Source organism: Moschus berezovskii, chromosome 9, assembly GCF_049115385.1.
Source record: "Moschus berezovskii isolate FMDL1 chromosome 9, NW_MosBer_1.0, whole genome shotgun sequence".
Taxonomy (NCBI): Eukaryota; Metazoa; Chordata; class Mammalia; order Artiodactyla; family Moschidae; genus Moschus; species Moschus berezovskii.
The window spans coordinates 93,342,617-93,364,550 of NC_142468.1; the positions used below are offsets into that span (position 1 = coordinate 93,342,617).

At 47.6% G+C, this 21,934-nt stretch overlaps 1 protein-coding gene across 2 annotated transcripts in view; it reads left to right on the forward strand.

Annotated features, from left to right (window-relative positions):
- The first annotated feature begins 913 nt into the window (after positions 1 to 913).
- The window catches only part of THSD4 (thrombospondin type 1 domain containing 4), a 676,681-nt gene continuing 655,660 nt past the window's right edge, over positions 914 to 21,934 (forward strand). For both annotated transcript variants that reach the window (XM_088839954.1, XM_055436217.2), the window contains exon 1: positions 914 to 1,143. The gene's annotated coding sequence lies outside the window, so the exon portion shown is untranslated. The remainder of the gene's footprint in view (positions 1,144 to 21,934) is intronic.

The window sequence follows — 21,934 nt, forward strand, 5'->3', positions numbered from 1 at the left end:
CATTCTGCTGCCATTAGCTATCTAGGTAACTTTGGTCATGCCCTCTTTAGGATGATATTTGCCAGTGAGTAAAAGGAAGGGCTCAGATATATGAATCTAAGTTTGATTTTTGTTATTATTGCTTTGCAGCAGGATTTCTTTTTCTCTGTGTGTATGTGGGGTTTGTGTGTGTGTGTGTGTGTGTGTGTGTGTTTGTGAAACATAGTATTACCCTAAGACCAGAAAAGTACCAGATGTCTCTGGCTGTCCGAAGCCTGTTTTCTTGCTCCCTCAAGCTGCCCAATCCTAGTTAGAATTCGGAGGGCTCTTGTCCGTTGTCCCTTGCCTTCAGAAGGAGCCGGTGAGGCTTTTCTTGTGTGTGAGTGCGCACGTGTGACTACATGTGCCCTTTAGACTAGGGATCCCCTTTCCTATCTTAGAGTCGCTGCATTCTCTCCTGTTTACAGCAAGTTTCCTTGCTGGCTCCCTCCCTCAGCCTCACCCTCAGCCTGTTGCAGCCAGAATGGTTGCTCCGAAACGCAAAGATGCCCGCATCGCTCCTGTGCCTCGGCCCTTCGGTGGCTCTCACAAACCTCAGGATAAGGAAGACGAGCCTCCCACCGTCTGTCTCTAGCTTGCTCACCTGCAGGGCCTCAGCCCTTTTCCCTCTTACTTGGCCAGCCCGGGCCGCTCTTCCTCCCACTCTCGCCACGCTCCTCCCTGGCTTCCTCGGTCTGGACTGTCCTCCTCGGAACGATGCCTGTTCTCTGGGTACACAGGGTCGGTGGCACTGGTCAGGGGCCCCTCCGGGGCGCGCGGGTGGGTCGAGGGCCGGTGCTTCCCGAGGCGGCCGCCAGGGGGCGGCAGGCGCGGCTCCAGATGACAGCAGGAGGCCGCAAGTGGGGGAGGGAGGGAAGGACGGAGGGAGCGCGGATCCCGGCTCTCCCGGTCGCAAACCCGGAGCCAGAGCTCTCGGCGCGCGCCCCAGCCGCTGGCCGCCCGCGCAGCCGGACGCGGAACCCCGGCGCGGCGGGAGCCTTGCAGGACGCGCGCGGGGCGGCGGCGGCGGCCGTCCATGCGGCGGGCTCGGGGCTGCCCGGCGCCGGGAACCAGGCGGGGGCGAGGCGAGGCGGCCGCTGGCCGCACCGGGACGCGGACCGCCAGGTGAGCAGAGCCGCCCGCGTCGCGCGCCCCCTCCCGCCCTGCCCCGGGGGCCCGGCTCCGGCCTGGCCGCTGCCCGCCTCTCGGTGCCCCTCTGGACGGCCAGGAGGGCTGGCGCGGGCGCGGGCGCAGTGGGTGTGTCAGGGGCGCCGGGGGGCTGCTCCCGAACCAGGCAGGGGAAGCCAGCGCGCGTCTGGTCCGTCCCGACGGCTGCGCCTCCTTCTCCCCTCTTCGCTTTCTGGGGGGTTTGCTCTGTCCCGGCGCCAGCAGTCACCCCTCCACCCTCCCACTCGGAAACTCTAGGGACAGCCAACCTTGGTCGGCCCGGAGTTGGGCCCCCAGCTCTCTGGGTCGGGGTAGATGGGAACCGGTGAGTGCACACCCAGCCCGCGAGCCCTAACCTCAGCCTGGCCAACCTCCTGCCCGGGCGGGAGAGCTGGTGGAGCCTCGGTTGGCGCGCGTCGAGCCCCCATCCTGGGGCCTCGCCACACCGTTTTCTCGAAAGCCTCAGATGTGTGTATGTGTCCGAGCTAAACCGTTGCAACCCAGCGCCACTGGGATGGGTTGTTTCCGCCAACTCTGGACACTTCCTCGAGTGCAGCCGAAGTACCTGCGGTCCTTCGGCGCGCGTGTAGGATTAGCTTTTACGGAACTAGCCCGCACTGGAGCTTTAGCGATCGCGAAGTTCCTGGGGGTTTGTTATCTTGTTTTTCTTTGAAATAACATCAGTCCTAACTTGGGAAGAAGCTTTCAGGTCGTTCTCGAGCCCACTTAGCATCTGGAATGTGTGGGGTCTGGGATCTCCTTAAGCAGTCCCCTCTCAGCCCCGCGCCGGGGCGCCTCCGGCACAGCCGGTTGAATGTGCGTGCTCGCGCCTCTTCCGGTCTCCTTTGTGACCCCCATCACGCAGCCCTTTGTCCCTTGGCAGGCAGTTGGTGAATTTGAAGCCTCGGACCTGTGTAGCCAAAGTGATCATGCGATGCCTGTTGGAATTTGGAATAAGAGAAATAGAGACCCAAGAGAGGTCTAACGAATCATCTTGTCCAACGGTCCTTTCACAGCCGAAGGCACTCAGGCACCACATAGTCTAAATGTTAAAATCTTAAAATTTGTATAACCTGCCCATGCCTTCTACTTCATTGGTAAAAGTGATGAAGTGATTGAGCTTAAAAGGATTTTAATGGGTCTCAAAATACAAAGAAGAAAACATTTTTAACAGGTGATTTAAATACAGCGCTCCTCAATTCCTATTGATTTCTGTTGGCGCCATGGTTGAATTACTTGGAAAACAAAATCTAGCCCTGAAATTAATGTAAGGAAGCAGATGGGAGTCCTGGGACTTTCCTATAAACTTCTGCAGGGCTGGAACAGGGATTTCCCAGAGGTCCCGGAAGCAAGTTTGGGTGATCAGGATACTGGAGCCCCCACTGAACAAGCAGCGGGTGTGGCCTCTTGTGGGCAGAGCTAGTCAGCCGAACCTGTGTGATCTCTGTGCCCAGAACCCAGCAGGGTGCCAGCTTGGTCTTCATTTCAGTCTCCCATGAAGAAGTGGTTCCAGTTCATTGTTAAGAAAAAATAAAATACAGCTCAAGTTTGGGAATAAGATCAGGATTGGATATTTTGACTTGAAGGGTTGTTGTTGGTTTTGACCCAGAAGTGCTTATTGTGTCATCACATTATCCTAAAGTGTGTCTGGATATTGATTGCCCATCCCCCCACATTTCCATGGTACCACCTTTTTCCAAGTTGGCTGGGAGTCTCTGTTTTTGAGAGCACCAGACTCCCCATTCCATCCCCCTCATTTGTAGCTAATTCGTTACCAAGCCCCTTCCACATTCTTTTGTGATACCCCAGGAAATTATTTTCCTGTCTCTGTTCCCTCTGCCTCCCCCTTAAACCAGGTCCACATTGCAGTAATAGTCTCCCCTCTTGACTCCTGGCCATGAGTCCCTTTCTTCATTTTAATTCATCATCTTCCATGCTGACAGATTAATATTCCTCAAATTCTGATTTCGCCACATCATTCCTTTCAAGAAATCACAATGGCTTCCCAGGATTCACGTCTCTTTAAATCTCCTCCAGCCAATATTTTTGGGCATCTGCCGTGTGCCAGGGACTGTTACTATGTGCTGGGGCTTAAGTTAATAACAAGACAATATCCTTGCCCTTGAATTGTTGACAGGCTAACAGATGATATACAGCCACCCAAGAGAGATGTAAAGAGAGAGCCACAAACCAAAGCTAATCACTGGGGTGTGCAAGACATACAGGAGACACAGATGAAGGAGAAGTATTTTCCCGTATGAGAAGAGCTGGGGAAATTTCACCTGGGCTTTGAAACATGGGGAGCACTTCAAGGAGATGGGAAAGCCTGAAAGGAGGGAAAGCACGCCAGGCGGAGGGAAAGCATGCCAGGCAGAGGGAAGAGCTTGAGCAAAGATTCAGAGGTGTGAAGGCACTGGTATGGATGTGGTGGTGTCACAGCCATCCTTCATCTAGGGGTTTCAAAGTGTTAGTCACTCAGTCGTGTCCGACTCTTTGCAACCGCATAGGCTGTATCCTCTGTTCATGAAATTCTCCAGGCAAGAATACCGGGGTGGGTAGTCATTCCCTTCTCCAGGGGATCTTCCCGACCCAGGGACTTCTGCCTTAATTTGAGTCTACATTTTTGATCCAAGAGCAGCTCAACTCTTTCCTGCCTGAAGTCCTTCATTCAACTTACCTGGTGTTTTTATTGCGGTCTTCTATGCCTCCTTATCCTAGCTCAGAAATTCCGATTTCCTCTCTGCTGGGCTAAATTTCGCCAGGAAGTGGACCCCAGCCCTTCTTAGGTGTTCCTCTATACTCTTTGCATTGACTGTGTATTCAGCCTAGACATGTTCTAATGGGCATGCCTCATCTCCTCAGCCACCTTGGAGTTTCTCCAGAACAGCTCTGCTCTGAGGACCTCTCCCAGGCTGTGGGACACAGTCCCAGCACATTGCCAGCACCAGTGAACTCGAGAATGTGACTCGCTTTGACCTTCCATCCTACTTTTTCCTCCTCTCTCTTCTTCTCTCCACTTGCCCCACCTTTGATCATTCTTTTTGTGTGTCTGCAGAGTTGTGATATTTCTTTACATATGTATGTAAACATATTTACGTATGTTTATTAACTGGCTTCTCTTTGAAGATAATGGATGAGACGTGTTGCGCTGGTAGCTAACGCACGGTGCAGAATGGCACCGGGAGGGGAGCTGCAATGTGAGGCTATGCCTTTAGGTTGTTTTGCTGACACTTGCCTCGTTTCAGGATCCCCCCTCTTCCCGCCCTCTGCCTGACCTGTGCAGCTGATGCTGGCCTACTTCTCATCTGATTTGCCTTCTCTCCTTTCCCCAACCCGTCAAAACTGACTGCTCCAGTTTCTGGAGCCTTGCTGGCCTGATGAACTCATTCAGGTCAAGTTTAATGAGCCTGTGTGTGCTGGGCCTGATGCTTTCATCCTCCCAGCAACCTGTGACAGCGACAGTATTATCCGCACTTGAGGAAACTCCACTTCCTTGCCTGAGGTCAACAACTCAGGTTTCGAATCTGTCTTAGAATCTAGCTTTCTCAGTCTGGTGCTCCTCCTGCTATATTGCTATTCCCTGAAAGGGTTGTTTTCAGAACACCTGAATCAGAATTAAGGTCTGGTGGGAAAAACTCAGATTCCAGAATGGAGGCAGAGCCTGGGATGGGCATTGTAAAGGTGGCCTTAGGTAGTTCTGCACACCCAGGTTTGAGGATCGCTGCCTAGGCTGCCTTTACAAAGGAGGTTCTAACGACAGGTGGTGGGCGAATAAGCCACAGGATCCTCTTTTCAACAGAGGCCTTGACCTTGACTTTAAGGAGTGAGCCCTGGAACTGAGCCCTCTTTTGGTCGAAGGGGTCTTCAGTTCAGTCCTGAAAGCATGCTCCCTACCCCTCCCCATAAAGGCAGGTGAGCCTAGCCCCCATCATGATGGCTCACTCTGACTTTATTTCTGGTCCAGAGCAAGTGCCGAGGGAGAAGGACCAGAGTGGATTGGTTTGCAGCCCCAAGTTGCCTGGAATCACAGTGGACTGGGGACTCCCCAAATAGAGCTGAGCATGCTGGCCAGTCACTCCCTCCCTCTCTCTGGGCGTGGTGAGTCAAACCTCCTCCTTACCCGAGCGGAGTCTGGTCGTTGACCCCTCTCCTTCATTCCACAGGCCTTCATTTTGTGCCCTCACCCCTCCAGTCGTGATTTCCCTGTCTGGAACGATGTATGGCCTCAACCCAGAGGGTGGCTGTGGGGTCCCATGCACAGGCACACAGCGCATTCAGCAGGAGTCCAGCCCCTGCTGGGTGCCCAGCGTCACTTCTCATCCTGTTTAACTGCTCTGAAACTGTCAGTGCTTGGCAGGCAGTTGGTGCTCAGAAAGAATTTGCCTTCCAATACAGGAAATGCCAGAGACTCAGGTTCGGTTCCTGGGTTGGAAAGATACCCTGGAGAAGAAAATGGCCACCCACTCCAGTATTCTTGCCTGGGAAAATCCCATGGACAGAGGAGCCTGGCAAGCTACAGTCCGTGGGGTCACAAAGAGTCGGGACATGACTGAGCATGCAGGACAGGACGTGTGTGCGCTAGAAAAAGAATGTAATCTCAGACCCCTCAGGTCCAGGGGGTTTGTGTTTAAAGGGCTAAATATCACAACTTTATATTCAAATCCAGGAAATGAACACCCCCAGCTGTGCCATAATAATAATGATGATGGTGATAGAGATGATAAGGAATTAATCAGCCATTCAGCATCCCCTCCCCTCTCCATTTCCCTCCTCCCAGTTTCCCTTTGGTTTCCTCTAAGAAGAGGAAGGTAGGCAGCAGTTTCTTTATTGCTGGTTACTTGTCCCGAGAGAGAGGTCTTTTTCTGCTTATCTCTCTTTCTTTTTCCCTAATCTTTCCCTGAATGTTGGAGAAGGAAATGGCAACCCACTCCAGTATTCTTGTCTGGAGAATCCCATGGACAGAGGAGCCTGGCGGGCTACATCCATGGGGTCAGAAAGAGTCGGACACGACTGAGCGACTAACGCTTCCCTGAACATACTGTGCTTGCTGTCTTCTCCTACGAGCCTTGCTTAAGCGGATCACTGAGCGGTACCCTGGCAGCTTTCTACCTTAGCCCCTCTACTCCTGGGCGTGGTCCAGAAAGCCAGCTTACAAGCCGGTTGTCCCAGAAGGGTGGCACCGAGCAGCCCACGACCTGGGCTGGGCAATCCTCCCAGCCAGCTGGCCTACTGCCCGAGGGCTGGCCAGCAGCGAGGACCCAAGTAATGAGTGATTAATGGGCGCCCCATCTAATCTCCTGCCAGGGGAAATGAAGGGCCAGTCGTGGGCTGGGGCTCGTCATGACCTGCTCCAGGTGGGCTTGGAATGTACCCAGCTCAGGATGGGGATTAAGGCTTGAAAGATGAGAGGAAATGAGATGTTAACCCTTTATGCTGTGGCCCTCTGAGCCCCAGCAGGGAAATCTCAGGGGAATTATCTGTAGGCATCTGATGAAAGGGGAGCCTGGCCTTTGATTTACAGCAGGGATGAGGCCACATGACTCTGGCAGGATGGGGGCAGGGTGTGACAAGCGATGGCTTTGACTTAACCATTTTTCTTGGAGGCTCAGATTAATTTCTTATGAAAATGGAGTATGTGGACTGCAGGGAGGCTGCTCTACCTGCTTCCTTCTCAGAAACCTTTCAATCATATGAGCACGTTACAGATTTGTAGTTGCCAAGCAGACCTTTCCTTCTGTCCTGTAGTGTCTCTGATCTCCTGTTGTCTTGAGGAGGCTGGAGTAGAGAGTCTAGTCACCATCTCTGGCGGTGGCTCCACCTCCTTCCTCAGGTCAGAAAGCAGCACTGGAGCCCTGAGGGTGGGAGCCAGCTGCCCGAGTTCCTTGGCTCTGCCGTGCTGAGGAGCCCTGAACCTTAACCTCTTGTGCTGTCGTTTTCCTGTCTGTAAAATGGGCTTAATAATAATACAGAACATGGGTGAGATTCATGAGGATGTGGAGAGCTTACAGGAGTCTTAGGCATGTGGACCTGCTGTGTGAAGATTGTGTTGCGTGCTTAGTCTCTCAGTCGTGTCCAATTCTGTGAGACCCCATGGATTGTAGCCCGCCAGGCTCCTCTGTCTGTGGGGATTCTCCAGGCAGGAATACTGGAGTGGGTTGCCATGCCCTCCTCCAGGGGATCTTCCCAACCCTGACATCGAACCCAGGTCTCCTGCATTGCAGGCAGATTCTTTACTGTTTGAGCCACCAGGGAAGTCCATACATGGGTGAGATTCATGAGAATGTAAAAAGCTTACAGCAGTCTCAGGCACGTGCCATGTGAAGGTTACCCATCACTTTTTTCTCGCCTTTCTGGGAAGGATATAAGCAGCTTCTCTTCCACACCTCTCAGATTCGCTTAGGGTGATGGATCTCACTTGTCTGACCTCTGACCCTCACATGCCTTGCATTCTGGTACCCCCTCCCTTTGCCGCTGGCTCCCTGGCCTCCAGCTGCCCTTTTCTTTCTACTCCCTGCCCCTGCCCCCACCTCCATGCTCAGCCGCTGGAGCTGCTGGACCGGGCAGTGACACCTGCCCGATCCTCCAGTGGCATGGCCCTTCCACACCAGCGCTGCCCACTGCCAGCCTTGCTGTCACCTATAGCCCAGACAAAACTGGCTTAGAGTAGAGACAGCAGCTGCCTTGAAAGCAAAATCAGGACTTGTGGAGACAGTCTAATCTGGGTGCAAATCACAGCTCTGCCCATTTTCTGGTTTCTCTGAGCTCCTGTCATCTCATCCTTGATTGATGCTAAGAATAGCAACGCTTATCTAATGGTTGAGAGGGTCCAACCCGACAGTGGACCTGAAACCATTGGTGGGGGAAAATTTATTGCTAGTTATATTAGGTTGGCAAAAAGTCAGACACGACTTAACTACTAAACAACAACAATATTGGGTTGGCCAAAAAGTTTGTTTGGGTTTTTCCATAGCATCTTACAGGAAAACCCAATGGACTTTTTGGCCAACCCAGTAGGTGAGCCTTGAGGGTGGAGCTGTGTCTTCAAGTTTTGAAGTCTTATTACAGAGTATACACTGGCATCCTCGCCTCTAGCTCCGTTTAATGTCTTCTCCAGAACGGACATGTACTCAGGTCCTGCTTGACTTTGGTGATGTTTTAGTCAAGGCCCAGGGTTTTATTCTGCTTGAAGTTTAAAGGATCTTCTGGCCAGCTAAGGGAGAAGGAACTGCTGTTTACGGATCTCCGTGTCAGGGATTTACCTGCGTGCACTTATTTAATCCTCTCAACAATCCACGTGAGCTAGACGTTATTCTTCTTGTTCGATAGCCTAGCAAACTGAGGCTCAGAGAGATTAAGGAAATTACAGGGGCTCATGCAACAAATGAACGTCAGAATGATATTTGAATTCCAAGTCATCTGAGTCCAGAATATGTGCTCTGGGGAGAACTAATGGGCCAGGTAGTACCTCACTGTAATCATAACCTGCTGAGAAATGTTAAGTATAGCCACTTGAAAGCCTAATTGTAACCCACTTGAAAATGTTAGACATTGAGATATAGTTCCCATACTGTAAAATCCACCATTTTAAAGTACACGTTCAGCAGTCTTCAGTTTATTCACAGAGTTGTGCTTCCATCACCATGATCTAATTCCAGAATATTCTCAGCACCTCTGAAAGAAACTCCATATGCATTAGGAGTCACTTCCCACTCCTTCCTTTCCCAGCCTGTGGAAACCATGAATCTACCTTCTGTCTCCGTGGATTCTGGACACTTTATATAAATGGAATCTTATACTGGGTTGGCCAGAATGTTTGTTTGGGTTTTCCTGTCCCATCTTATGGAAAAACGTGGAGGAACCTTTTGGCCAACCCCGTCTTCTATGACTGCTTTCCTTCCCTAAGAATGTTTTCAGGGTTTGTCCATGTTGAAGCTTGTATCAGTGCTCCATGACTTTTTATTGCTGTGTAACCTACTTAAAATAAAAAGTGAGGCTATTTTGCTTAGAGAAGAGGTGGGGTTACAATTGCAGATGTAGCACAAAGCAGTGCTCATTTTTTACTGTGGGCAGGTGTGAAGGAGCAGAGTGTGGAGGCGGAGGCGGGTAGGGGCTTGGCTGGGTTCCCATGTCTGGGAATTGCAGGGATGCCCAGCTTCTCTGCTCCAGGCACTCACGCTGCCCTTGGCTTGTGTCTTTGGCCAAACTTACTGAGATGCACCCCGAAGAAGCCATGGGCGTGCCATGGACCCCTGCCTGGGAGAGGTGGGCTAGAGGGTTCTGGAGCTATCTTTGCCACAGTCTGCCTGATGTTGATGCTGTGGAGACATTTTAACCCCTGCCGTAATCTTCTGGATTACTATTAACTCCAGGTGGTCCCCAGTGTCAAGCGCTGATGATGGCACTGCTGATTTGCTTTTTAAAATAACTCTATTTCCTTAGGCTCTGCTGGGTCTTCACTGCTGTGTGGGCTTTTCTCTAGTTGCAGGAATCAGTGCTCTTTTCCTGCTGCAGTGCACAGGCTTCTCACTGCGGTGGCTTCTCCTCACAGATCACGGGCTATAGGCTGCTGGGCTTCAGTAGTTGAAAACAGTTTCAACATGAGCTCAGTTGTGGCACGTGGCCCTAGAATTCATGGGCTTCAGTAGTTGAGGCCCATGGGCTTAGTTGCCCCAAGGCATGTGGGATCTTCCCGGTCTAGGGATCCAACCCGCGTTTCCTGCGTTGGCAGGCAGCTTCTTTACCACTGACCACCAGGGAAGTCCCTGGTGGGGGGTTCCCTGGGGGTGTGCTTTTAAGTTATTAGATAATACACTTTATTTTTTTCTGATAATGTAGGTAAGGTATATTTATTATAGAAAACTTAGGAAATACAGAAAATATACACACAGAAAAAAATCACACTTAATTCCCCAACCAATAATGACCAGTGTTTTGGGAATGTGTGTCTTCCTAGTCTCTCTGTCTTTCTCTCTCTCTCTCTCTACACACACACACACACAGAGTTTATAAAATTGGTATTACACTAAGCATATTGTTTTGTTCACTCCTTTCACTTAATAATACATCATAAACATTTTCCTTGTGTACTAAATATTCAGTGTTCTTCCAAACTATAATTTTTTCAATGGTTGCTGTGTACTTTTAAAAATATTGATCTTTACTTAAACAGTCCCCTATTTTGGACATGTTAGTTGTTTTCAGTTTATCGATATTGTTTATAAATAAAATGGCTTCTTTTGTGCATTTTTTTGTGCATCTGTTAATGCATAGTGTTGCTTCTGGTACTAAAGATATAAATACTCTGAAGGTATTTGGTACATATAATCAAACTGGCCTTCCAGAAAGGCTGTTTAATTCCACAGCCGTGTTATTTTTTAACTTGAGTTTTACTGTTCGTGACTGCCAAATATCCCTCCATTCTCCTCCTCCTCCCTCCTCTCTCTTCTTTGCACCCCACCCCCAAAATATCCGCATAGTCCACTAACTGCTCATATTGTTTTCTCCTTGATCTTTGCCTGTATTTTAACTGAAGCATGCCTTTCTGCACACAGTATGGTTTTTATGTTAACACTGACATAGTCGGGGTTCCCATTTTTAAACCTTATGACCACGTGCGTCATTTTACCCCATCATGGTTTCCTTTCGCCGTTCCCCCATCTTCCTTTATGGATCTAGGTTGCTTCTAGTTTTTTCCTAATCAGAGAATTAGTACTTACCAAGCTGAATGTTCAGTGTGCTGTTCTGTTCTGGTCTCATGTTCCATTTTGGAAATTCTGTTCCCGGTTATGTAATTACCAGGGCCACAACAGGAGCCGTTCTAATAGCATTCATGCCGCTGAGGGGCCCTCAGAGAACAGGCACCTGGGGGGCCCAGGTGGGAGAACCCAGAAACAGAATGGGTGCTTGTTTTGGCCTTCCCTCTTCCTTTCCTTATGAGGTCCTGTTCTTTCTTCAGGCTCACGTCAGAGGAACTCAACACCTCACTGCTACCAGGGATATAAGAGGTGCTGTGGGTTGGGACTTTCCGAGTTCCATGTGGGGAAATTATGTCAGTGTTCGTTCGGTGTCCATGTGTGAATGGCATCATGTGACAGGTGGTCTTTTGTGACTGGCCTCTTTCACTAAGTGTAGGGAAGGCCTTCTGGGATTGTGTTAATACACTTTGGTGGTTCTGTGTGGGCCTGGCCATGCATCCATTCACCCTGCTTCCAATACTTTCTGAGCCCTGACCACACACAGTGATAACACCCTGTGTTTGTAAATGGTGTGAATTCCAGTCCTGAATTTGTCACTTACTGCCTGTGAACAGCTTAACCTCTTCGAACTTCAGCTTCCTCGTCTCTGACACAAACTGATGATCCCCATACCTGCCGTGAGAGAGAGGAGGTGGTGTGTGTACAGCATTCGTTCACTCCTCATGAAACCAAGGCCTGCTCTGAGGCTCTATCAGATCTGGGGCATCTGTCCACCTTAAGGAGAAAGGAACCAGTGTTCCTGCCTTACAGCTTCGGAGGGGGCAGGTGAGGAGATCCCTGTGACCAACATTATTAAGCAGGAGGAAGGCTGGGGGCCCAGGAGAAAGGCATCAGACTGACAGAGGTGAGAAGTCACAGAGACGCACCCTCAAATGGGAAGCTGTGTGGGAGAAGGAAGATGCAGAAGCCTGTTTTATGGGAGGGCTGCATTCTTTTTTTTTTTTTTACATATATCCCCTCTTTTTTGGATTTCCTTCTCATTTAGGTCACTACAGAGCACTGAGTAGATTCTCTGTGCTATGCAGCAGGTTCCCATTAGTTGTCAGTTTTATATATAGTGTCAATAGTGGATATATGTCAATCCCAACCTCCCAGTTCACCTTCCCCCCTCACCTTGGTATCCATATATGTCTTCTCTATGTCTGTCTCTGTTTCTGCTTTGCAAATAAGGTCACCTATACCATTTTTCTCCTCATGGCTGCCCCTCCTGACCTTGAATGTGGAATAGCTCTTCTCGGCCGCCGCCCTGACCTCGAGCATGGGGTAGCTCTGAACTTCCAGATGTTCAATCTGGATTTAGAAAAGGCAGAGGAACCAGAGATCAAATTGCCAACATCCTCTGGATCATGGAAAAAGCAAGAGAGTTCCAGAAAAACATCGATTTCTGCTTTGTTGACTATGCCAAAGCCTTTGATTGTGTGGATCACAATAAACTGGAAAATTCTTAAAGAGATGGGAATACCAGACCACCTGACCTGCCTCTTGAGAAATCTGTATGCAGGTCAGGAAGCAACAATTAGAACTGGACATGGAACAACAGACTGGTTCCAAATAGGAAAAGGAGTACATCAAGGCTATATATTGTCATCCTGCTTATTTAACTCATATGCAGAGTATATCATGAGGAATGCTGGGCTGGAAGAAGCACAAGCTGGAATCAAGATTGCCGGGAGAAATATCAATAACCTCAGATATGCAGATGACACCACCCTTATGGCAGAAAGTGAAGAGGAACTCAAAGGCCTCTTGATGAAAGTCAAAGAGGAGAGTGAAAAGGTTGGCTTAAAGCTCAACATTCAGAAAACTAAGATCACGGTATCTGGTCCCATCACTTCATGGGAAATAGATGGGGAAACAGTGGAAACAGTGTCAGACTTTATTTTTCTGGGCTCCAAAATCACTGCAGATGGTGACTGCAGCCATGAAATTAGAAGACGCTTACTCCTTGGAAGGAAAGTTATGACCAACCTGCTGCTGCTGCTGCTAAGTCGCTTCAGTCGTGTCGGACTCTGTGCAACCCCATAGACGGCAGCCCACCAGGCTTCCCCATCCCTGGGATTCCCCAGGCAAGAACAATGGAGTGGGTTGCCATTTCCTTCTCCAATGGGTGAAAGTGAAGTCACTCAGTCATGTCCGACTCTTCGCAACACCATGGACTGCAGCCTACCAGGCTCCTCCATCCGTGGGATTTTCCAGGCAAGAGTACTGGAGTGGATTGCCATTGCCTTCTCCAATGACCAGCCTGGATAGCATATTAAAAAGCAGAGACATTACTTTGCCAACAAAGGTCCATCTAGTCAAGGCTATGGTTTTTCCAGTGGTCATGTATGGATGTGAGAGTTGGACTGTGAAGAAAGCTGAGTGCCGAAGAACTGATGCTTTTGAACTGTGGTGCTGGAGAAGACTCTTGAGAGTCCTTTGGACTGCAAGGAGGTCCAACCAGTCCATCCTAAAGGAGATCAGTCCTGGGTGTTCATTGGAAGGACTGATGCTAAAGCTGAAACTGCAATACTTTGGCCACCTCATGCGAATTGCTGAGTCATTGGAAAAGACCCTGATGCTGGGAGGGATTGGGGGCAGGAGGAGAAGGGGACAACAGAGAATGAGATGGCTGGATGGCATCACCGACTCGATGGAGGTGAGTTTGAGTGGACTCCGGGAGTTGGTGATGGACAGGGAGGCCTGGTGTGCTGTGATTTATGGGGTCGCAAAGAGTCGGACACGACTGAGCGACTGAACTGAACTGAACTGATACCATTTTACTAGATTCCATGTATATGCATTAATATATGGTATTTGTTTTTCTGACTTACTGACTTACTTTACTCTGTATGATAGTCTCTAGTTCCATCCACATCTCTGCAAGTGGCACAATTTCTTTTCATGGCTGAGTAATATTCCATTGTATATATGTATCACATCTTCTTTATCCCTTCCTCTGTTGATGGACATTTAGGTTGCTTCCATGTCCTGGCTATTGTAAATAGTGCTGTAGTGAACATTGGATACATGTATCTTCTTGAATTATAATTTTCTCTGGGTATATGCCCAGGAGTGGGGTTGCTGGGTCATTAAGGAACCTCCATAGTGGCTGTATCAATTTACATTCCCACCAAGAGTGTAAGAGGGTTCCCTTTGCTCTGTACCTGGAGGACTGCGTTCTTGAAAACCTCACAGAATTCAGATCTCATCATTCAGACCATGTGTTTCCCGTAAAATAAATGTATAGAGTGTTCACGGGTGCTTGGTGCATAATTTTGCTTGAACGTAGCTTTTCACAGTGCACTGTTCATCACCAGAGCTGCACAGAGGGCTTGCTCGTAAACAGCCCACTGGGTGTCTCAGGATGGGTGTTTGGCTTCCTCAACAGTTGGTGGTTGTCATCATCATCATCATCTCAGTGTGTTTTCAGTCCAGCACCACTGTTTGACAGACCGTCTAGATCAGAGATCAGCAAGCTTTTTTTTGTAAACAGCCGGTTGCAGGCTGAAGGGTCTTTGTTGCCACTAATCAGCTCTGCCTTTTGAGCACAAAAGCAACCATAGATGATACATAAATGAATGGGCAGTAAAACCTTAGTTATGGACACTGCAATTTGAATTGCATATAGTTTTCACATCGTGAAGTAATATCTTTTTGATATTTGTTCAGCCATTTGAAAATGTGACAAGACTAGGCATTGGGACAGGTTTGGCCCACTGGCCAGAGTTTGCTGACCCCTGGTCTAGATGACTATAATATGTGAAAATTGTCTTCAACTGAGTGAATGTTAAAAAATTAAAAAGAGTACATGTTATAGTAGCCCTGTGGTCAACAAAATCACTCATAGACACTCCAATGCTAATAACAGCATAGCTCAGTTCACAGATTCTATCAAACGATTATGGGTATTTATGAGCCTGGGTGATACCAATGTAGCCAAGCTATTCTTACGAATTTTAAAATGTAAATCTTATTGTTTTGAAATTTAGGCATCCAGCCAGTTTCTTAATAGTTATATCACTCCAACTCATGATTCGAATTGCATCCTGTAACATTTTTCATGTACTATGCTGGGGTCTTGCAACCTCTGCCTACCTCTGGACAGTCTGCTGGCCTATGGTAAGGGGTTTGGAGCTTGCTTCTGGCTGGAATGGTTGTTGCAGAAGCCAGGAGAAGGCACGATGGAGCACCAAGGGGTATGTCTGGTGCATGGCGAATGTGGGATAAACTTTGTTCCTTCTCTTCCCTTTCTTTTCCTCCCCACCCAAATGTTCTATATATTTGGTCAGCTCCAAAACATGCTGAGCCTCTTTGAAATTGTTACTTTGGTTCTTTCCACATGCAGTAAAGTCACTAACCTTTTTAAATGGAAACAAAAACAGAGGCTGTTAGAAAGCAGTTTCCCCTCCCAGGTCACCAGCTTTCCCTTGCCCGAGAATAAGCAGTGCTGTGCTGAGACTGCGGCTGGGGCCAGAAGAGAGGCCCCAGGTTTGAGGCAGGCGCCTCCAGCTGGGTGCAGACTCGGCTCTCCAGCCAGGAGCGGGGCGCCTGGCCTGCTGGTCGCTCTGAGGTCCACAGCTCCTGGGTGTATCTTGGTTTCAGAGATTCCAACGGTAGGAAAGCCAGGATCCTCTCCAGATGGGAGACCACCAGCCCCGAAGGTGACTGTGATGCTGTAGTTCTTGGCTCTGGAGTGTGCTTTTGCTGTGTGTGTTGGATGGAAGGCCCGTCTTGAGTAGACTTGTGTTTGTGTTGTTCGAGGGCTGATGTGCATAACCACGTGTGCTTTCTGGCCTGAGGTCTGGCAGGATGTGAAGAGAGGCAGCCACTACCCTTTGGCTGGTGAGATTTTGCATTGTTATATTGGCGGGGGGCTGGCATTCTTGCTGTATTTTTGGAACTCTTTGGTGTGTAGACAGGTGGTCTTGGAGCCAGGGGCATGGGCATTCAGTCCTGACTTTGCCACTGCTTTGCCATTTAACCTCTAGTAACCCATTCTACTGTGTCTCTGGGGTCACTCATTCCTCACTCCTAAATGAATGATGATAGAGGACTGAATTCTCAGTTGAGATACGTGGGGAACCTGGACCTTCACTTCCACCCAGCAGCAGTAAGATGTCCTTGCCCCACCCCACTGGCTGGTCAGTAGAGGCCTCATGGAGAGTCAGGACTCTCACCACCACCCAGCAGTAACTAGGCCGTGCATTCGCTCCTGTTTCCTGCTCCTGCCCCAGGGTGCCAGTGGAGGCCACGTGAGGCATCCTGATGAGGCCCTCCTACCCGTCCCAGCCAGGAAATTGTCAGTGGAGACGTGCTTGGGAGCTAGAACCTCCTACCCTGCTCAGTGTAATGACGAGTCCCCTACCCACTCAGCTGGCTGTCCATGAAGGCCACCTGGGGAACCTGACCTTCTATCCCCACCTGACTGTAATGTGGTAGGATTTCCCTTCCTCTGCTGAAGCAGTGTCAGAGTAAGCCAGCTAAAATGGAACGTTTAAATAATTTCTAGAGCCTCATAAGGGAATACCTAAAATGTCCAGGTTTCAATTAAAAACCACTTGTCACACCAAGATACATGGGGATCTCAAACTTAATGAGAAGAGACAATCAACTGATGCCAACGCTGAAATGACAGAGATGTGGCAGTTTTCTGACAAAGATATTGAAGCAGTCATCATGAAAATATTTCAGTGAGCAGTTATGAATGTGCTTAAATGAGAAAAAAAGGAAGTCTCAGCAAAGAAACAAAAGGCATAAAGAAAAACCAAATGAAAATTTAGAACTGAAGAAGACAGTAACTGAAAACAAGTCTCACTGGATGGGCTAAACAGCAAAATGGAGACGAATCAGTGAATTTGAAGGTATAGCCATAAAATTCCCCAGTCCGATCAACAGAGAGAAAAATAGATGAGTGGACGAAAAGATGAACAGATTCTCAGGGACCTATAGTACTAACAAAAGATCTAACATTTTGTGTCTTTGAAATCCCAGTACAGAGGAAAGAGGATGGGAATGAAAAAGTTCCTAATGAACTTATCACTGAAAACTTTGAGGTTAGGAAGGTCTCTAGATTCAAGGAGCTTAGTAAATTCCGAACAGGATAAACCCAAAGAAATCCATACCAAAATATGTCTGTACTCAAATTTCTGAAAATAATTTTGAACACAAAGAAAGGAGGAGGAATCAGGGGGCTTCCCTGGTGGTCTAGTGGTTAAGAATCTGCCTTGCAATGCAAGGGACACTGGTTCAATCCCTGGTCCGGGAAGATTCCACACGCCACGGGGCAACTAAGCCCCTGCACCACAACTGCTGAGCCCACGTGCTGCAACTCCTGAAGCCCAAGCACCTAGAGCCTGTGCTCCACAAGAAGAGAAGCCGCCAAAATGAGACGCCCGTGAACCACCGCAAAGGGTAGCCCCTGCTTGTTGCAGCTAGAGAAAGCCGGCATGCAGCAACAGAGACCCAGCACAGTTAAAAGGAAATTAAATAAATCTAAAAAAAGATAGTAGAAGGAATCAGTCTTCTAGGTTTCAAGACTTATAGCTAAAATAATCGAGACCGTGTGGTGTTGGCAGAGGACAGAATAGAGCGTCCGCAAGTGTGCCCATCTGATTTTTGGTAAAGGTGCATGGGGAAATGGAAGAAACACTAACTGCCGTGATCTGGATGATGACTTGAAGAGGCTGGTAGAAGATGGAGAGCAGAGGGGAAAGTTTATCTGAGAGATAATGCAAATGCAGAGTTGAGAGCTGGCGGGAGATGGGGCCTGAGGCTCACTGGAGGGGGAATCACAGAAGCCCAGGCAGGCTTTGAGCTTTATTCATTGGAAGAATAGTGATACCAGGATTTCCACTGGTGGTGGTCTGGTGGTTAAGAATATGACTTGCAGTGCTGGAGATGCGGCTTCCATCCTCGGTTAGGGAACTAAGATGCCACATGCCGTGGAGCGGCCGAGCCCATGCCTCTCAACTAGAGAATCTGCACTGCAACGAGAGACCCCACGTGACTCTGAAGATCCTGTGTGCCACAACCAAGACCCGATGCAGCCAAATATAAAATTAATATTAAAAAAAGAATGGTTATACCAGCACCAAAGCGGGAAAGGGAGGCAGAAAGAGGCTTGGTGTGGAAGTGGGGACCAGGTCCAGGCCCTTTTATTAATCATCGTGGGTGGACCACCAGCAGGAGAAAACTTTCAGGAAAGCATCCGAATGGGAGGGTAGGTCGCATGTTGGGTTTTTGAGACCTCAGCATGAGATAATTATCAAAGAGGTCAGAGTGTAAGAGTCCTTACCCAGTGTACACAGCTCATTAGTCAGGGATGGGTCATGATTGATATTTTTCTCTGCTTGTTTGGGTCACAAGGAAAGTCAGTGAGGCAGACAGAGGAGACAGGCAGAGAACAGGCTTGCGTGGCCTCTGATGATGGGGTTCAAGAAAAAGGGTACAGTAACAGTTTTATTCTTCCTAAACCCGGTTGCCTTTATCGTCCCTCTTGACCTCTGAGTGACCTTTGACTCCAATGACTTGCCTTTCTTGGTTTCCTTGAAAATATTTCCTAATTCGTAAGATGGCCGTATGGTTTGCATTATCATAATCTTTTAATCACAGCACCCGATTTCAGCTTTACCTAATACCAGCCTATCACAGAATTGTGTCAAGGAAATAAGACTAATTTGCTGGGTTTCTGTTTCCCTCCATAAGGATATATGGAGCCTTTCAGCCTACACTGCACAGCCGTGATTGCTACAAATCATTGACTAGATTTCTATCGCTTAAAAAAATAATGACATAACTCAAATGTCAATGCAGAAGCCCCAAGAGCCGAGCAGGAAAAGGCAAATCCTTTCCTCTGATGTTCAGAAGCACCAAGGGCAGAGTGTGTGGCTGGCTGATTTATGGCGGTTGAGGCACATGGAGCCAGGATGTGTTCTGGACAGGCAAGTGTGTGGGGGCACTGAGACGACAATCTGGATTCAAGGCCAAAGCAGTAGTGGAGTGAACACGCAGAGCACAACCTCACGCCTACCAGCTCCCCTGGCCAGACCCAGGCTGCAACCTCTGTTGCGTGCCTGGTGGATGTGAACACAAACAGCTCTCCAGGAAATGTGTATCTGATGCAGCGTGTCAGGGGACCTGAGAGGCAACTTAGTGCAGTGCCGAGGCAGGCCAGGTGGCCTTGCATTTCATCACGCGTCTGCCCCTCACGAGGGGCATATTGCTTCTGGTGACCTTGGGCACAGTGCTTCATTGCTCGAAACCTCAGTTTCCTCCTCTGTAAAATGGGCATATTGATAGCACCTGCCTCATAAAATAATGTTTGAAAAGTGTTCAGTGCGGCCTGTCATGTATTATACACTCAATAAAAATTAAAAATCTCTAGTTTGAGCTCTGTGTCTACTTAGCTCTGATACTTTGTAATAGGCATCTGGTTTCATTGAGCATCAGGTTATTCATCTGTGAATCATGACTAAAAAATAATGGATTTGGAGAGTTGGGTTAGAATCTCCCAGTTTTTGTATGCTTTGTGATTTTGTGATAAGAAGTCTATCAGAAAGTCACAAAGGAAATGACTGACAGATTTAAAGACTATGACAGCACTGTTAATCAGTTGTACATCGAAACGAAATAAAAAGTTTAAAAAAAATAAAACAGTATTTCCTCACAGCATTCAACTGTCATAAATCCCCTCCCCCAAGGTTTTGACTCTTAATACTGGAGAGAAGTCACATAAATAAATATTGTGACAAAAAAGTAAATAAAATAGGTAACCAACAAGTTGCCAAAGGCTTTACTGACTACACCAAAGCCTTTGACTGTGTGGATCATAACAAACTGTGGAAAATTCTTAAAGAAATGGGAATACCAGACCACCTGACCTGCCTCTTGAGAAATCTGTATGCAGGTCAGGAAGCAACAGTTAGAAATGGACATGGAACAACAGACTGGTTCCAAATTGGGAAAGGAGTACGTCAAGGCTATATATTGTCACCCTGCTTATTTAACTTATATGCAGAGTACATCATGAGAAATGCTGAACTGGATGAAGCACAAGCTGGAATCAAGATTGCCGGGAGAAATATCAATAACCTCAGATATGCAGATGACACCACCCTTATGGCAGAAAGTGAAGAGGAACTCAAAAGCCTCTTGATGAAAGTGAAAGAGGAGAGTGAAAAGGTTGGCTTAAAGCTCAACATTCAGAAAGCTAAGATCATGGCATCTGGTCCCATCACTTCATGGGGAATAGATGGGGAAACAGTGGAAACAGTGACTTTATTTTTCTGGGCTCCAAAGTCACTGCAGAGGTTGACTTCACCCATGAAATTAAAAGACGCTTGCTCCTTGAAAGAAAAGCTATGACCAACCTAGACAGCATATTAAAAAGCAGAGACATTACTTTGCCAACAAAAGTCATCTTGTTAAAGCTATGATTTTTCCAGTAGTTAAGTATGGATGTGCGAGTTGGACTATAAAGAAAGCTGAATGCTGAAAAATTGATGCTTTTGAACTGTGGTGTTGGAGAAGACTCTTGAGAGTCCCTGGGACAGCAAGGAGGTCCAACCAGTCCATCTTAAAGGAAATCAGTCCTGAATATTCATTGAAGGACTGATGTTGAAGCTGAAACTCCAATACTTTGGCCACCTGATGTGAAGAACTGACTCATTGGAAAAGACCCTGATGCTGGGAAAGATTGAAGGCAGGAGGAGAAGGGGATGACAGAGCATGAGATGGTTAGGTGGCGTCACTGACTCGATGGACATGAGTTTGAGTAAGCTCCGGGAGTTGGTGATGGACCGGGAAGCCTGGTGTGCTTCAGTCCTTGGAGTCACAAAGAGTTGGACACGACTGAGCCACTGAACTGAACTAACAAGGATCTACTGTATCGCAGAAAAAAAAAAGAAAACTTATTTCCATAAAAGTTATAAGCAAAATTAAAAGACAAAAATCAAACTGAAAGAACTTGAGAAAATAAGTCAGTATCCTTAATATAGAAAGTGCTTCTTAAAACTCAACTGAAAACATTATGAGCTCAACAGAAAAACTGGCAAAATGCACAGAAAAGATAGTGCACGTGGATAATAAAAATGAAAATCTGTTCCAACTTTACTAATAATTGAAGGAAATACAGTCAAAATGACTTTTTTTTTCCTATTGTGACTAACACATTGACGCCTATCCTGTACAAGGAAAAGTCATTTACCCAAAAGTTCCCTCCTGGGAATGTGGACAGACCACCTTCCCGCAGGCTCTGCAGTTAGGTGTGGCCATATGACTATCGGAGTAGGTGAGTGGCAGTGACTTAAGTTACTCTGTGAAACTGTCAGCTCAGTCTCACATGCTGTCCCTTTCCCTTGTTTATTCACTGAATGGAAAGTGAAAAAAACAAAAACAGTGGAGGATTCTGAGGCACTAGACAATGGTGACGTCCTTAGGTGAAACGAGACTGCCTCCCTGGATGCCTGCATGCCTGTGTGGAGCGGAATGCCCCTGCCAACCCACATCGGATAATGAATTGAACAAAAACTTTTTGTGTGTTAAGCCTTTGAATCTCTGGGATGGCTTGTTGTAGCTACTTGCTTACCCTAACTAATCATGCATCAAATTGGAAACTATTATAATGCTAACATTATTGGCAGGTGTGTTGATTTCATCCATTTCAGTGGGATTTTAGGTGGACACACTCTTTTTTAAAACAATTCATATATAAGAAGGATTTTAAATAGTTATACCTTTTGGCTTAGTGATTCTGGTTTTAGGAATCTGCTATAAGGAACTAAGCAGAGAAACAGGTAAAGAATTTCCTATAAGAATATTTGTCACAGAGTCCAACAATAAAACAATTCCTTAGATATGTTATCTGGCTTCTGTGGGGTGAACTATTAAACAGTGATTAAAATATTTTAATATTCTATACTAAAATATAGAATATATACTTATATACGTTGTCTATATATTAGTTATTAATATATACTTATGCATAATCTTTGTATTACTTATTAATATTTACT